General features: G+C 39.0%; 1 pseudogene; it reads right to left on the bottom strand.

Moving 5' to 3' along the window:
* Window positions 1-1,364: 1,364 nt before the first annotated feature.
* LOC148775531 (olfactory receptor 10AG1-like) lies at window positions 1,365-14,659 on the bottom strand (annotated as a pseudogene).
* Window positions 14,660-14,891: the final 232 nt, after the last annotated feature.

The following is a 14,891-nucleotide window of genomic DNA, read 5'->3' on the forward strand; positions in this document are numbered from 1 at the left end:
TAGTACTCAGTTGTAGACTGCTAATTTCCAACTTGTTTTTCAATTGCTATTTTTACTTTTCTCTGATTTGATTTTCCCAAAATACTTAAGAAAAATATGGAAGAAGGTTATTTTTACAGTATTGGAGAAGAATTAAGACAAGACTTCAATGTGCAGAGAGAGAGGTGAACACAAAACACAATAATGAGAATAGTGCATCCCATTGGTAAATCATTAGTGGAGGATATAGTAATCTAATTAACATTGGATACTGTTATCCATTCATAAATCAAATACTTATTGGGTTATTTATATATGTTAGTTCCCAGGAAGGAGAAGTATATATAAATGATACATTCTATGTTCCCCTGAAATTACCTGTTGCAGTAAAAGTAACTTGGATTTTGAGTTGTACATGCCTAAAATTGTCTTAATAATGCCTTCCGTTTGCTTTGATCTTAGACTATTTATATAGCATTTTTAAGTTGAAATTTATTGAAAGCATGGCTGTCAATTGCAGGAATTACCACTCAAATGCAAAATCAGTATTTGAGATGTGATTAATACCTCTTTGGCTGAGTTCTTTATGACTGTTTCAGTTGAAATAAACTGACTATACCAACTATAACAACACAAAAAAAAATCACAAAGGTCATTCCCCAAATCACTTTTTCTGGCTTATTTTTAAATTATAGTTGCATGATGACTCAAAAATATTTGATAGCTTAAATCAAAATATAAATAAATGCAATTCAAAAGAAATAACATGAGAAAGGAGAATTGATGGAAAGGTCTTCTAAATAAAATTGTCAGATTTCTGGCTATAAATTCATCTCACAAAGCTGAATTACAGAATGCAGCATCGATTATTTCATTATCAGTAACGGGAAAATACAGCCATCTATCAGCAGACCTAATTCCTGATACTACTCTTTTCTGATGGATTGTTTTTTGTAAAAGAATGAATTTCTTTAAACTACGGCTTAATATCAAGTTTAGATGCTTTTTTAGAACTCAAATTAGTGAGTTTTGAAAGTGCAGTGTACACATTTTATCACTTGGCAAACTGCAACTCAGAGAGATAGAGGACTTTACATTGATTTTATATATATATATATTGCAGGTGCTTTCAGGAGACCAAACAGCAGAAGGCAATTTCTCTCCAGTCATGGCATTTGTTCTCCTGGGATTTTTGGATCTTCCTAACCTCCAGGGACATCTATTTGGAATTTTCTTTCTCATCTACATATTCATCTTAACAGAATAATCACGACGGTAGACGCTGTGCTCCAGACGCCCCTGTAGTTTTTCCTTGCAAATTTTTCGTCACTCGAAATCGGTTACGTATCTGTCACTCTCCCTATGATTCTAGTGACCCTTTGGACTCAGGACAGAAGTGTTTCTTCGCTGAGCTGTGCCAACTGACGCACTTCTTCCTTGCTCCAGGAGCCCCGGGGACGCTCCTCCTGGGAGCGAGTTCTGTGCCCTGTGCGTCCATGTGCAGCCTCTGTGCCATCAGAGGCTCCTCTTCCTTGCTCTGGGAGCCCCGGGGGCGCTCCTCCTGGGGGCGAGGCCTGGGCCCTGAGCATCCACGTGCAGCCTCTGCACGCCCTTCCCTCACAACCCACAGGACCGGCCTGCAGTCGGCTGCTGGCGCCTGGGTGCGGGAATTCCAGTCCGGACAGCACAGACATGCCGGGTGTACTTACTGCTGTTCTGTGCTTCACACCAGATCGACCGCTTCTTCTGTGACATTCCCCATTGATCACCGTGCCCTGTGCGGACACTGCGCTTAATGAAATGTGTGTCTCTTGGTTGCTGTGCTGTTTGCCACGATTCCTTTCCTCCTGATACTGGGCTTTGATGTCAAAATCATTTCTGCCATATGAAAGCTGTGCTCAGCCACAGGTTGGTCCAAAGCCTTCTCCACCTGCTCTTCCCATCTCACCGTTGTGCTTTTATTCTCTGGTTCCTTGACTATTACTTATTTATGCCCCAAATCAAATCATTCCGCAGGAACCGACAAAATGCTCTCTGTTTCCTACACTGCTGTGACGCCAGTGTTTAACACCTTGATATACAGTCTTAGGAATAAGGATGTGATTGCAGTTTTGAAAAAACTATTGCTTAAGAAAACACTGCAGAGATGTGAAAGGTCGTTTTTCAATATTTGTCTCAGAGGGCTCACAGAAATATAGTTTAATTTCACTCTTCCCATGTTCACTGATAGTGTTCAGTTCAGTTCAGTTCAGTTCAGTCGCTCAGTCGTGTCCGACTCTCTGCGACCCCATGAATCACAGCATGCCAGGCCTCCCTGTCCATCACCAACTCCCGGAGTTCACTCACACTCATGTCCATCGAGTTGCTGATGCCATCCAGCCATCTCATTCTCTGTCGTCCCCTTCTCCTCCCGCCCCCAACCTTTCCTGGCATCAGAGTCTTTTCCAGTGAGTCAACGCGTCGCATGAGGTGGCCAAAGTATTGGAGTTTCAGCTTTAGCATCAGTCCTTCCAATGAATACCCAGGACTGATCTCCTTTAGAATAGACTGGTTGGATCTCCTTGCAGTCCAAGGGACTCTCCAGAGTCTTCTCCCGCACCACAGTTCAAAAGCATCAATTCTTCGGCGATCAGCTTTCTTCACAGTCCAACTCTCACATCCATACATGACCACGGGAAAAACCATAGCCTTGACTAGACGGATCTTAGTGTTAAGTATTCCTAATTATTATGTTGTCATTTACAATTATTACGTAGTTTGGATTTTCTGCCTGAAGTCATTTTGACTATATTTTAAATAAGAAAATTTATTAATTGTGTTTTATTCTTTAAGACAAATCCACTTTTTCATAGCCATTTTAAATTTACCCAACTATAACATTTCAGAAAACTAAGATCATGGCATCTGATCCGATCACTTCATGGGAAATAGATGGGGAAACAGTGGAAACAGTGTCAGACTTTATTTTTGGGGGCTCCAAAATCACTGTGGATGCTGATTGAAGCCATGGAGTTAAAAGACGCTTACTCCTTGGAAGGAAAGTTATGACCAACCTAGACAGCATATTAAAAAGCAGAGACATTACTTTGCCAACCGAGATCCGTCTAGTCAAGGCAATGGTTTTTCCCGTGGTCATGTATGGATGTGAGAGTTGGACTGTGAAGAAAGCTGATTGCCGAAAAATTGATGCCTTTGAACTGTGGTGCGGGAGAAGACTCTTGAGAGTCCCTTGGACTGCAAGGAGATCCAACCAGTCCATTCTAAAGATCAATCCTGGGTTCATTGGAAGGACTGATGCTAAAGCTGAAACTCCAATACTTTGGCCACGTCATGCGACGAGTTGACGCACTGGAAAAGACTCTGATGCTGGGAGGGATTGGGGGCAGGATGAGAAGGGGACAAGAGAGAATGAGATGGCTGGATGGCATCATCGACTCGATGGAGGTGAGTTTGAGTGAACTCTGGGAGTTGGTGATGGACAGGGAGGCCTGGCATGCTGTGATTAATGGGGTAGCAAAGAGTCAGACACAACTGAGCGACTGAACTGAACTCAACACTTTCAGATAAGTAAACCGCTAGAAGTTTGCTTAAAATGTGTAGAAAAAAATATACTTTGCTTTGATAACTGGTAAATTATTTACAAATATGCTGGTACTACCATTTGTATTTGTGACACATTCATTTTTCATGGGAGATTTTTTATTAGATATGTGATGAGGAATGAACACAAGACTAAATTAAAAGTCATATATTTATGAACAGTAATTTTAAAATAGAATGAAAACCTTTTATTGCATTCACTTTCTCAGTATAAATTAAGAAAATTGTTCCATGTGTAATCAGAGGGAGCTGTATATCTGGATCTTTTCTTTCCACTTCTTCCAAGAGTGATAAAAATTGAATATCAAACATCTGACAGGCTGTCATACTGCTTTCATTACTGTGCTTCATAACAATTTCCAAAATGCATTTCGTACTTAGAATCTTTGCTAGAGCTTACTTAATTAACAAAGTTGCAATGAGAAAGAAAATCTGTGTATGAATTCTTTTTTTACACTTAATATCAAGGAACAGATTAGTAATTTAGATGAAAATTCAGAGCTTCCCTGATAGCTCAGATGTTAAAGAATCCACCTGCAATTCAGGAGACCCCATTTCAATTACAGGGTCAGGAAGATACCCTGGAGAAGGGATAGACTACCCACTCCAGTATTCTTGGGCTTCCCTTATGGCTCAGCTGATAAAGAATCTGCCCACAATGTGGGAGACCTGGGTTCGATCCCTGCGTTGGGAACATCCCCTGATGAAGGGAAAGCCAACCCATTCCAGTATTCTGGCCTTAAGAATTCCATGGACTGTATAGTCTCTGGGGTTGCAAAGAATCCGACACGACTGAGCAACTTTCACTTTCCAAGCAAAGATTCACACACAATTACTTAATATAACAAATAGTAATATATACATAAAAAATGCCTAACACTCCCTCCCTATAAGCTGTATTTAAATTAGCATAAATATAACTAACCTTTTTTTATTTATTAAAAAAGGTTAGTTATCTTTATACCTTTACCAGTTGATCTTTCAGCAATGTATATGAAGTTAACCAGAGGGTACAGATAAAATCAAGAATTATTCCATCATAAATATCCTAACAGGAAAGAAAAAAGAGAGAATTTATCACCACTTCACTATATAGCTGCTTCTGTCTTTCGAATGTGTAACTCAAGGGATACTCAGTCTCTATAACTAAAAATTATTACTAATACTTGTAGACAGCATCAGTTATTTATCTAATGATAATGTCACCTTATAGGTTTAATTTCTTTTGTAGATTTTCTTCATTCAGAGTAATTTCTCTTTAAAAGAGTTAACAGTTTAATTATAACATTTGATTTATAAATTTGGATTTTTATTTTTCTAGGGCTTGTGAGGATTCCTAGGTGTTTCATTGGTATAGAATTTGCCTGCCAATGAAGGAGATACAGGTTCGATTCCTGGGTCGGGAAGATCTCCTGGAGAAGTAAATGACAATTCACTGCAATATTCTTGCATGAAAAATTCCATGGACAGAGTAGCCTAGGGGGCTATATAGTCCATGAGTTACCAGGGTTCAGACGTGACCGAGTGATTGAGTATGCACACATGAGTGTAAATATCTTAACCTACTTCATCTATTTTTTGCATGTGTCAAAAATTAAATACATTACTGATGGTGATAAAGAAAGTGAAGATATAATAGTTGCTGCTGCTGCTAAGTCGCTTCAGTAGTGTCCAACTCTGTGCGACCCCATAGACGGCAGCCCACCAGGCTACCCCGTCCCTGGGATTCTCCAGGCAAGAACACTGGAGTGGGTTGCCATTTCCTTCTCCAATGCATGCAAGTGAAAAGTGAAAGTGAAGTCGCTCAGTCGTATCCGACTCTTAGCGACCCCATGGACTGCAGCCTACCAGGCTCCTCCATCCATGGGATTTTCCAGGCAAGAGTATTGGAGTGGAGTGCCATTGCCTTCTCCGATATAATAGTTATGGGATTGCTATTCTTTCCCTTTTAAACTATGACACTAAAGAAGTCTCTTGGATGAAATTAGGTCAAACCAGTCAGTCCTAAAGGAAATCAACCCTGAATATTCATCGGAAGGGCTGATGCCAAATTTGAAGCTCCAATACTGGCCACCTGATGCAAGGAACCAACTCATTGGAAAAGACCCTGATGCTGGGAAAGATTGAAGGCTAAAGGAAAAGGAGGTGGCAGAGGATGAGATAATTAGATAGCATCATGGGCTCAATGGGCATGAACTTGAACAAACTCTGGGAGACAGTGGAGGACAGAGGAGCCTGCCACACTATAGTCCATAGGGTCACAAACAGCTGGACATGACTTTGAGACTGAACAACAATAGTAATTCTTTCCCTTAACTCTTAGATAAGCAAATTGTAATGAAATGAAACAGTATCAGTCCTATAATTAAGATAACTGATTTTTGTTTTGAATTTATTATAATCTGTGCATTCTAAAGTATCTCAACTGTTCTTTTTGTATCAATTTCTCTGTCTATAAAATAGCAATAACACCTACTACCATTAATTATGTCAAAGCAATGAACACAATATCCTGGATTCAAGGAGTCTTTTGCAAATTTTAAAAATCTTGGAGAAGGAAGCATTTGCCAACCTCTAGTTTTCCATAGAATAAAGCCTACTCATTTAAATATTGAAATTATTTTTAACAATATTATTAATACAAATTCTCTTACAACAATGTTCACACTTCCCTGCCTTCTTAAACCTTCAGGCAGAGTTCATTCTGCATTAGTGTCTCATGATATGCATGCATGAAGAAATAGCTGCTCTTATCCTTCATTTACAGCACCTGCCACTATTTGCTGACATGGAATATTTAATTTTGCACTGAATTTCTATAGAACACATATTCTTCTATCTCCTTTCCTTTCTTGATTCTCATCACTTGATTTTCAAGATTCTAGAAACATTCTTTAATTCATTAATTATTTTTTCCTAATATGTTTTTCATTGTCATCTATCATTCTTTATCCCACTGAAAAAGAGTAGACAGCTTTTTGTTGGTCATTTTATTTTATTTACAATTCTAAATGAGACCTCACTTGAAAGAAAAGGACAGAGATTATCTCAAGGCTCTTTCTCTTTTTATTTGATCTAAGATAGGAAACTTATGACCAACCTAGATAGTATATTAAAAAGCTGAGACATTACTTTGCCAACCAAAGTCCGTCTAGTCAAGGCTATGGTTTTTCCCATGGTCATGTATGGATGTGAGAGTTGGACTGTGAAGAAAGCTGATCGCCGAAGAATTGATGCTTTTGAACTGTGGTGCGGGAGAAGACTCTGGAGAGTCCCTTGGACTGCAAGGAGATCCAACCAGTCCATTCTAAAGGAGATCAACCCTGGGTGTTCATTGGAAGGACTGATGCTAAAGTTGAAACTCCAATACTTTGGCCACCTCATGCGACGCGTTGACTCACTGGAAAAGACTCTGATGCTGGGAAAGGTTGGGGGCGGGAGGAGAAGGGGACGACAGAGAATGAGATGGCTGAATGGCATCACCGACTTGATGGACATGAGTTTGAGTGAACTCCGGGAGTTGGTGATGGACAGGGAGGCCTGGCGTGCTGTGATTCATGGGGTCTGAGAGAGTCGGACATGACTGAGCGACTTAACTGAACTGAACTGAACTGAACTGAAGATATCCAGCAATTTGCTAATGTTTACACATACTTTTAGTATGGAAATGCAATATATGAGGCAGTTATTAATTGATTCTCTGTTTTTTTCAAGTATGTTGGCTGTCACAGAATAATGATCCTCAAAGACACATTTTATAAGGAAGGCTGAGTGCAGAAGAATTGATGCTTTTAAGTTGTGGTGTTGGAGAAGACTCTTGAGAGTACCTTGGACTGCAAGAAGATCAAACCAGTCAATCCTAAAAGAAATCAATCCTGATTATTCATTGCAGGGACTGATGCTGAAGCTAAAGCTCCAATACTTTGGCCACCTGATGCGAAGAGCTGACTCATTAGAAAAGACCCTGATGCTGGGAAAGATTGAGGGGAGGAGGAGAAGGGGATGACAGAGGACAAGATGGTTGGATGGCATCACCAATTCTATGGACATGAGTTTGAACAAGCTCCGGGAGATGGTGAAAGACAGGGAAACCTGGCGTGCTGCAGTCCATGGGCTCACAAAGAGTCGGACACAACTGAGCGACTGAATAGCAACAGCAATATATATATGTGACAACCTTGTGTGTGCATGCTAAGTCACTTCAGTTGTGTCTGATTGTGTCACCCTGTGGTCTGTAGCCAGCTAGGCTCCTCCTCCTGGCAAGAATACTGGAATGGGTTGCCATGCCCTTCTCCAAGATATCTTCCAATCCAGGGATCAAACCCACGTCTCCTACAGTTCCTGCACTTCAGGCAGATTCTTTACAACTGAGCCACTGGGGAAGGCCATATATGACAACCTTAATCATTTTAAATATAATTACTTCAATGAATCCACCTAGGGAAGTTCGCATCTGTGTTATTACATGCACATACACAAACTCTTTTTATCTATGTATCTATCATCTATCTAAATGCTTTAAACACAAAATATAAATGTACATATATAAATATGTATATCTTTTGTGTGTAAAGCTTATTATGGCAAAGATCAATCATCTTACTTTTTGAAATTTTAACATCTCTCTAAAAGTTTGTTTCATAATTTATATTTTTTCCAACTCTTCCCTAAGACCATCTGTTCACCTTCTCTTTATCTTCCAGTTCTATTATTCTATTATATATGTTCTCTGTACTAATTATAAGATAGTGAAATAAGCTTATATGCTTTCATGTCACAGCTAAAGAAATAGTTATCAATATAAATGTTACATATAGCAAAACACTATTCCAAGAAACAATTATACGTATGATACTTATATAAATATAAATATGCAGATATCTTTAAAAGAAGAAAGAGAAGATGTCTACCATTATTCCCTGAATATTCTTCTCCAGCTAGCAATCCATAGCTATTAATACAATCCAGATGCACAATGAAGACATATTCACTTTTCACTTTCCCTGAATCAGACTATTAATCTTGGAAAGATTTTGCACATATTATTGACCTTCTCATCCTTCGTTGTCAGTTGGCTTCAGTGCACAAGAATGATATTCTCCTAAAGTAAACACACACACACACAGTGACAAGCATGTAGGCCTACATAAATGAATATCTGTTTTTGTGTTTCTAAATAATAAAACTGTGTGTGCTTAGTTTCTCAGAATTATAAGTGACTTGTTCTGGAAATGGCAAAATGCAAAGTAGTAACAAAAGATTATCTTGCTAATAAAGATATTTATTTGAGCATGACTTTACTAGTGTGTGAGATGAATGCAATTGTGTGGTAGTTTGAACTTTCTTTGGCATTGACTTTCTTTGGGATTGGAATGAAGACTGACATTTTCCAAACCTGTGGCCACTGCTGAGTTTTCCAAATTTGCTGGCATATTGAGTGCAGCACTTTCACAGCATCATTTTTCAGGATTTGAAATTGCTGAACTGGAATTCCATCACCTCCACTAGCTTTGTTCGTAGTGATGCTCTCTAAGGCCCACTTGACTTTACATTCCATGATGTCTGGCTCTAGGTGAGCGATCATGCCATCAGGATTATCTTGGTCTTGGAGATCTTTTTGTACAGTTCTGTGTATTCTTGCCACCTCTTCCTAATATCGTCTGCTTCTGTTAGGTCCATACCATTTCTGTCTTTATCGAGCCCATCTTTGCATGAAATGTTCCCTTGGCATCTCTAATTTTCTTGAAGACATATCTTGTTTTTCCTATTATGTTGTTTTCCTCTATTTCTTTGCACCAATCGCCGAGGAAGGCTTTCTTATCTCTCCTTGGTATTTTTTGGAACTCTGCATTCAGATGCTTATATCTTTCCTTTTCTCCATTGCTTTTCACTTCTCTTTTTTTTCACAGCTCTTTGTAAGGCCTCCTCAAACAGCCATTTTACTTTTTTGCATTTCTTTTCATCTCACACGCTAGTAAAGTCATGCTCAAAATTCTCCAAGCCAGGCTTCAGCAATATGTGAACAGTGAACTGCCAGATGTTCAAGCAGGTTTTAGAACAGGCAGAGGCACCAGAGATCAAATTGTCAACATCTGCTGGATCATGGAGAAAGCAAGAGAGTTACAGAAAAACATCTATTTCTGCTTCATTGATAATGCCAAAGCCTTTGACGGTGGATCACAATAAATTGTGGAAAATTCTGAAAGAGATGGGAATACCAGACCACCTGACCTGTCTCTTCAGAAACCTGTATGCAGGTCAGGAAGCAACAGTTAGAACTGGACATGGAACAACAGACTGGTTCCAAATAGGAAAAGGAGTTCGTCAAGGTTGTACATTGTCACCCTGCTTATCATGAGGAACGGTGGGCTGGAAGAAGCACAAGCTGGAATCAAGATAGCCGGGAGAAATATGAATAACCTCATATATGCAGATGACACCACCCTTATGGCAGAAAGTGAGGAGGAACTAAAATGCCTCTTGATGAAAGTGAAAGAGGAGAGTGAAAAGGTTGGCTTGAAGCTCAACATTCAGAAAACAAAGATCATGGCATCTGGTCCCATCACTTCATGGGAAATAGATGGAAAAACAGTGGAAACAGTGTCAAACTTTATTTTTTTGGGCTCCAAAATCACTGCAGATGCTGATTGCAGCCATGAAATTAAAAGACGCTTGCTCCTTGGAAGGAAAGTCATGACCAACCTAGATAGTATATTAAAAAGCAGAGACATTACTTTGCCAACCAAGGTCCGTCTAGTCAAGGTTGTTTTTTCCAGTGGTCATGTGTGGATGTGAGAGTTGGACTGTAAAGAAAGCTGATGGCCGAAGAATTGATGCCTTTGAACTGTGGTGCTGGAGAAGACTCTTGAGAGTCCCTTGGACTGCACGGAGAGCCAACCAGTCCATTCTTAAGGAGATCAATCCTGGGTGTTCATTGGAAGGACTGATGCTAAAGCTGAAACTCTGATAATTTGGCCACTTCATGCGACGAGTTGACTCACTGGAAAAGAGTCTGATGCTAGGAGGGATTGAGAGTGGGAGGAGGAGGCGAGGACAGAGAATGAAATGGCTGGATGACATCACCGACTCTATGGACATGAGTTTGAGTGAACTCCGGGAGTTGGTGATGGACAGGGAAGCCTGGCGTGCTGTGATTCATGGGGTCACAAAGAGTTGGACACGACTGAGTGACTGAACTGAACTGAACGGAATATATTTATAATTTACAAAACAGAGGTAGTAATTGCACACATTCATTGTGTTTTAAAAGCAAGTGATACAGATACAGATTTTTAGCAAGCTATTACTATTGAATGTAGCAACTAGTTTTGATATGGTTTGTTAGTTGCCAAGCCAAAGAGAAAATTATTTCTGAAGCTGTCCACTTACATTTTTAACTTGTGGAGCTTCAGTATCTACCCAAAAATGTGATAATGCTCCAAGATATCACTGTTATTTCCCCTTATCTATAAAAGGAGATAAATCCAGTCACATCTATTTGATATATCAATGTTTCTAAATGTTGCCCCCCCCCCCGTTAGTTATCTCTTCTCTCTAAAAAAGGTTTTGTTTTTTTTTCAATTAGGCAGGAGGGAGAGAAAAAAGAGAGGATTCTTAATTTCTGCCTCAATCTTTTCAACATATAGTAGTTTCAGGATTTATCCAACTTCTGCCTAGAAATTTTCCTGGAATTTTGTTGTTGCTGTTATTATAGTTCTCTTTCTTTTAACCTTCCCTGTATTCAATCATTTCCATTAGATTTTAGCAGTTTATAATGGCTGTATTATCTGAGAATCTTGGTAATTTGTTGTTTACTTGGTTCTCAATAAGAGTTGGTTTTTCCTTCACTTTATTATCAGAATTGGTCACATGTCATCTGCTTGTTTTCTCCCAAGGAGAAAGTGGTACTGCACCTCCCTATCCATCTGGAAATAACCAGCTCCATATAAATGTGAACAAAACTGACATATATTTTTATGGGAATAAACTTTAAAAGCAATGGTTCAAGCTTCATCATATTTTTTAACTTTGAGTACTGGTGACAAGTCATATTTCTGCAATGATCTGTTGCCTGTCTATATGAAGGATGATTATATATACTTGGAATTTTGAAAATTATATAACTACAGAAATAAACCACAGAACTAATAATTGTGATTTTCCTTGTCCAGAATGAATACAAATTTATTGTTATTTTGATTACCTGAATAACACAAGCTTATTGTAATAAACTGCACAATCTCAATAAAACAAAGGGAAAAATAGAATGATTTACTCTGTGATTTCCATAATTAACAACGATGATGATTTTTGTACTGACCGTTTCTAATATGTGTATGTGTAAGGTTTAAGGTGTACAATACTTGTGCTTTTATAGCAGATACTCACTTTTACAAAAATTTAAATCCTTTGCCTTTTCCCCTAACTTTCCTATCCCCACTCTCATCTCTAGGAAAATATATTTAAAAAAACCATGACTTGTGAATATTCTCATCACTTTTTCCAAGCTCATCTTATTATATGTAAAGATTTCAATAATATCTTTTATCAACTCAACAAAGCATATTATGGATTTGATCTGATATGCACATCAATGATGCCTAATAATTACTAGTATCATTGTACAGTATCATTTATTAAAACACATTCCCAGTGAGAGGCACTTTTCAATCTAAGAAATTATTTTTCTGTAGAGTAATTGCTGGGCCAAACTATGCATAACATTTTAATTAATATATATCTCTTAATTTTTAAAATTTCTGTGACAACTCTATGGAACTGAATAATATGCTTTCAAATAAATGATATAACAGTCTGTAAAATCCCAGACCACCTGACCTGCCTCTTGAGAAACCTGTATGCAGGTCAGGAAGCAACAGTTAGAACTGGACATGGAACAACAGACTGGTTCCAAATAGGAAAAGGAGTACGTCAAGGTTGTATATTGTCACCCTGCTTATTTAACTTATATGCAGAGTACATCGTGAGGAACTCTGGGCTGGAAGAAGCACAAACTGGAATCAAGATTTCTGGGAGAAATATCAATAATCTCAGATATGCAGATGACACCACCCTTATGGCAGAAAGTGAAGAGGAACTAAAAAGCCTCTTAATGAAAGTGAAAGAGGAGAGTGAAAAGTTTGGCTTGAAGCTCAACATTCAGAAAACAAAGATCATGGCATCTGGTCCCATCACTTCATGGGAAATAGATGGGGAAACAGTGGAAACAGTGTCAGACTTTATTTTTCTGGGCTCCAAAATCACTGCAGATGCTGATTACATCCATGAAATTAAAAGACGCTTACTCCTTGGAAGGAAAGTTATGCCCAACCTAGATAGCATATTAAAAATCAGAGACATTTCTTTGCCACCGAAGGTCCATCTAGTCAAGGCTATGGTTTTTCCTGTGGTCATGTATGGATGTGAGAGTTGGACTGTGAAGAAAGCTGATTGCCGAAGAATTGATGCTTTTGAACTGTGGTGCTGGAGAAGACTCTTGAGAGTCCCTTGGACTGCAAGGAGATCCAACCAGTCCATTCTAAAGGAGATCAATCCTGTGTGTTCATTGGAAAGACTGATGCTGAAGCTAAAACTCCAATACTTTGGCCACCTCATGCGTCGAGTTGACTCACTGGAAAAGGCTCTGATGCTGGGAGGGATTGGGGGCGGGTGGAGAAGGGGACGACAGAGAATGAGATGGCTGGAGGGCATCACCGACTCTGTGGACATGAGTTTGAGTGAACTCCGGGAGTTGGTGATGGACAGGGAGGCCTGGCATGCTGTGATTCATGGGGTCGCAAAGAGTCAGACATGACTGAGTGACTGAACTGAACTGAACTGAATACAACTGGGCCTATTATAGCAATTCTTGTCTAAAGTTCTTACTACAATAGAACATTTCACAATAAGGTTATAGAATTCCCAAGTGAATGATTTGTTATTTGTTGACCCATACAGAACTTTACAACTGGAGAAAGAAAGGTCTCTTAGTGTTACAAGTAATTTTTATTCTGGTAATAACTAACACTTTATAGACAGATAAATTGAGCTTAAGATAAATATTGAATATTTATAACAAATATATAAGAAATCAAGTTCTGAAATACAACTTATTATTTCAATGAATGAACTAAGGTATTTGCATGGCCATTGTCTCAGTGCCATTATGACATCCTTGTTCCTTAGACTGTATATCATGGGTTTAAACACAGGCATCACAATCGTGTAGAAGTGAGAAAGCACTTTGTCAGTTACTGCTAAGCCTTGGGGTTTGGGTCTTAAATATGTGACAAGGCCTGATCTGAAGAACAACACCACAACCATAAGATGAGATGAGCAGGTGGAAAAGGCTTTGCCCCAACTTGTGGCTGATGGCAATTTAAGGATTGTGGAGATGATTTTGCCATAGGAGACAAGTATCAACAGAAATGGAACCAAAACAGTGCAGCAACTGTGAAGACTAACATTTCACTCAGAAAAGTGTGCCCACAGGCCAGCCTGAGTGTGGGAGGGATGTCACAGAAGATATGGTTGACAGGGTTAGAACCACAAAAGGGCAGAGAGAAAATCTGTCCTGTCTGGCCTATTTGAATTGGGATTCCACTGATCCAGGAGCCAGCCACCAGCTGCACATGCCAGTCACACACCTTGTAGCTCATGATTAGAGGATAGTGCAGAGGGCTACAAATGGCCAAGTAGTGGTCATAGGTCATCACAGCCAGATGGAAGCATCAGTGGCTCCAAGTATAAGAATGAAGCACGTTTGTGTGGCACAAGCAACTAAACAATCTGTTCTTCTTTGTGTCCAAAGACTAACGAGCATTCTGAGGAGTGTAATAGACACACAGCAGATTTCCAAAAGGGAAAAGTTGCCAAGGAAAAAATACATGGGGGTCTTCAGACCAGGGTCTAGTTTTGTTATCAGAAATATGATGCCATTGCCCATCAAGATAATTATATAGATGAGTAAGAACAGTCCAGATAAAAATGTCTGGAGATGAGGAACATCAGCAGAGTCCAAGAGAACAAACTCCATCAGTTTAGTGAGATTACCTTCTGGTGCTTTTTTTTGGTGTTCCATCTGTGAAAAAGTGGAAATATATAATCTGCTTTATATTTTTCCATCAGGGATCAGTGCCTGTTTTATAAATTGTATCACGATATCCAGACTGATTTCCAAGATCAATGCAATTGTTTCTAATTTAAGAATTTTATTATATATGCATTTCTCCTTTCTCAGTTTATAATCCATGTGTTATCACCATATACTCTCCCTTGAAATATCTTTTAGGGCATTCTTTTCGAATACAGTC

The sequence above is a fragment of the Moschus berezovskii genome, chromosome 14 (genome assembly GCF_049115385.1).
Source record: "Moschus berezovskii isolate FMDL1 chromosome 14, NW_MosBer_1.0, whole genome shotgun sequence".
NCBI lineage: Eukaryota > Metazoa > Chordata > Mammalia > Artiodactyla > Moschidae > Moschus > Moschus berezovskii.